Genomic DNA, 3,683 nt, shown 5'->3' with positions numbered 1-3,683 from the left:
GTGTGAAGCACTGTTAGCATTACAGAAAAGTCAGCCTCCTTATCTAGTTCAGCGTGGTCAGAGTTCAGGCATATTTGCCCGTAGTTTAGCCATTATATCTTTTGTAAGGTGCACAAAATGTTCAGTTTAAATCCAAGGCAATGTTGTTGCAAGCCCCAACCCCTTTATTTACAGTCCTGTTCCATGTGAGGCCACACTCACATGGAACACTCTGAACAGGGGCGTAGCACAAAATTCTGGGCCCTGTAGAAAAGCATTTTCTATGGGGCCCTCCCTGCATCCACAGCTATTCATTCTAGCATCTTTTTGGGCCCTCCTCACATGAGGGCCCTGGGTACTCAGTCCCCTTTTTCCCCCCAGTCTGACGCCCCTGACTCTGAAGAGCAGAAAGAGGAGAGATTAAATTGTACAAAGTGAGGGAAGTGATACAGTAAATATGAAAGTCAATAAGCAAAATATGATGAGTGCAGAAAATGTCAAATACTCAAGTAAATAAAAGCAAGACAGAACTTTTGTTGTTGACTATGTTACTTCACACAATTAGTGCTTCAAATTTGGAAACAGATGAATTAGTGCAAAGGGAAAATGATGAGATGTAGTGATGGAAGAAGTGCCTGCCACCAATTATTGAAATAAAGAAAGATCTGGCAAAATACGTGCAAAAGAGTCTATATGTGATATAAATATAGGCAAGGAAGTAGTATAAGCTACTGTTAGTAAGTAATGATTTAAATTAGGTAGAATTTGTTTGTTTGTTGTTGAGCAGCATTGAAGTCACAATCGACTATGGGATACATTTTTATCCATATGTCAGGTGGTGCAGGGTACCCAAGGCCTTGAAGGTTGCAGCAATTGCGGGACCAAATCATTTTTTTTGACAGAAACATTACATTACTGCCATCAGGTAGAAGGCACCGCAGTATAACTGCCCGCACCTCCAGAATGGGGTAGAGCTTCTTCCCTCAAGCAGTCAGACTGTAACAAACATGATGCAAATTTTTCACACTGAACTGAAATGCACTCCTGCACTTTTTTTTCTGCTGCTAAATTCTATATATTCTACCTCCACCTCACGGTGAACCTAATTTATAACAGTGCTCTGTTACAAGTCTTTTGTTGTCTGTTGTCTGTCCTGTCCCTTGTCTGTCTTACAGTTTTTGCCTATTGCTTACACACGTTTTTGCAGAATTTGGCTCATTACGTCAAAACTCTACACACAAGCCAATCAGACATAGCACTTGGAGATTAACAACTCATATCTATGCCAAAATGAAACACTGCAATCAAAACTTAACACTCCTTTCTAAAAATGAAATTCTTGCAACAAAATCATACACACAAGCACCATTTGAATTACTCTTTCATATCACTGATGGACTTTATAGAAAACACTGCAGTCTATGGGTTTCTATTTTTATTGTCATTTTCTCAGACTCAGTCTTCTTACAAGACATTCTTACTGAAATAAAGAAAAATAGAATCACAAATCATCAAATTTAGCAACAAAACAAAAGTAAAAAAAACAACTAATACTGGATACTGTAAATTGCTATTGGGAAAAAAAACATACTTGTTTTGTGTGTGTCTGTGTCTGTGTGTGTGTGTGTGTGTGTGTGTGTGTGTGTGTGTGTGTGTGTGGTGGGGATCTGGCCACAAGACCTTGTCAACATCAGAGGCGATGTCTCTTCCACGTCCAACTCCTCTCTCTTTCTCTCTTTTTCCTCCTCTTACTCTGACTCTCATTGCCTCCATGCTTGCAAAGTTCTCAAAATTGTTTACCTGAGGCCTATTTGTAGTGCTAAGGCTCAGACCGATTGGTGTTCTGTTTTCTGTGCAAGTGTTTTCAGGTCTGTATGTAAGTGCCTACAATTGCCAGATGAGTTTTGCATTTTGAACAGAGTGTCTAATGTAAGAAAATGTGTGTAGTGTTTCGCAACAAGTGTGTTAAAGAATTGCAAACAATGTGCAGATTTCACAATGTGTTAAAGCTATGGTTACACTGTGTTTAAGGAATGCTACAAGAAGTTTAGGTATTGAGGCTTTGGTCTAAGCATTAGTTTTTAGTGTGTCAGCAATGGGCAAAAACTGTAAATGCACTTTATGTATTATCTATAATGTGTGTGCACTAAATGTAGTCTCAAACGTTTTTATATATTTTAAATGTAACAGCGTGCTCAGCGTGTAACACCACTTGACCCACGGTGAAACGTTGTTTTGTCTCACTATATACAGTGTATATGGTTGAAATGACAATAAAACCCACTTGACTTGACGTCATCAGCAATTGGTAACCAGTGAAGAGAGCGGAGGAGCGGTGTAGTGTGAGAGAACTTTGGGAGGTTGAAGACAAGTCAAGCTGCTGTGTTCTGAATGAGCTGCAGGGGCCAGATGGCACATGCAGGCTGGCCAGCCAGGAGGGAGTTGCAGTAGACTAGACGTGATCCAGAACCTGAGCCACCTTCTGCGTTAGAAGGGCATATCCTTCTGATGTTATGCAGCATGTATCTACAAGATTGGGTAGTTGCAGCAATGTTGGCAGTGAAGGAGAGTTGGTCGTCAAGTGTCACACCCAGGTTTCTAGCAGTCTGAGAGGGGACTACCACAGAGTTGTCAATTGTGAAAGTCAGGTCCTGGGTAGGAGAGCCCTTCCCTGAAAGGAAAAGGAGCTCAGTCTTGTCAAGGTTGAGTTTCAGATGGTGTGTCGACATCCAAGAAGAAATGTCATTCAGACAGGCCGAAATACGTGCTGTTACTTAGAATTAGTTGGGTGTCATCTGCGTAGCTGTGATGAGAAAAGCCATGCAAGTGAATGACAGACGAGAGAGTTGGTGTACAGAGAAAAGAGGACGGGACCCAGGACTGATCCCAGAGGAACCCCAGTTTTGAGTGGGCAAGGTTCTGAGATAGATCCTCTCAAAGTTACCTGGTAGGTTCGGTCTGCCAGGTAAGCAAAGAAAGCGCAGAACCTGAGACACCCAGATCCTTGAGTATCGAAATGAGGATCTGGTAGTTCACTGTGTCAAAGGCAGCAGAAAGGTCCAGAAGGATGACGATGGAACAGAGAGAGGTTGCTCTAGCGATGTGAAGATGCTCAGTGACAGCAAGGAGAGCATTTTCTGTTGAGTGACCAGCCTTGAAGCCAGACTGGTGGGTCATTGGGAGGCAGGAGTGAGAAAGAGTCAGATGGAGGGAGGGTTGATAAAGTAGATAATTCCAGAGAAGAAGGAGAGAGTGAACGAATGTTAAGGTGGACAGGTTTAGTATCTCTTGAGATATGGTTGTGAGCTTGGGAGAGTGGGAGAGAGTAAGAGATGAAGAAATAGTCTGAGGTATGGAGTGGAGTAACAGTGAGGTTGGATGTAGAGCAGTTTCTGGTGAATATGAGATCTAGGTGGTTGCCAGCTTTGTGAGTGGGTGGGGAAGTGAGTGAGAGGGCAAAAGAAGAGATAAGCTGTAAGAAGTCAGTTGACTTCTCTGTCTGGATGTTGAAGTCGCCCAGAAGTGCCAGTGGAGGGCCAGTTTCAGGGATGTTTGAATATTTGTTGTCAATGACAATGGTTAACTGCTCCTCAGATCTCTGCAAGGTAAATCGAGACAGCTACTCTGGACAGCATTGTTCTCCATGCATAAACATGAATGGCAATTAAATGGGTTTAAAGAAGAGGGCTCAAGGAATGGCAATT

The 3,683-nt window shown here is 42.4% G+C and overlaps 1 pseudogene; it reads right to left on the bottom strand.

Annotated features, from left to right (window-relative positions):
* Nucleotides 1-338: 338 nt before the first annotated feature.
* On the bottom strand, nucleotides 339-3,156 carry LOC144524274 (uncharacterized; annotated as a pseudogene).
* Nucleotides 3,157-3,683: the final 527 nt, after the last annotated feature.

Source organism: Sander vitreus, chromosome 10 (assembly GCF_031162955.1).
Source record: "Sander vitreus isolate 19-12246 chromosome 10, sanVit1, whole genome shotgun sequence".
Lineage (NCBI taxonomy): Eukaryota > Metazoa > Chordata > Actinopteri > Perciformes > Percidae > Sander > Sander vitreus.
Note: the sequence above shows the minus strand (reverse complement) of the source record. Positions and strands in the feature narration are given on the sequence as shown.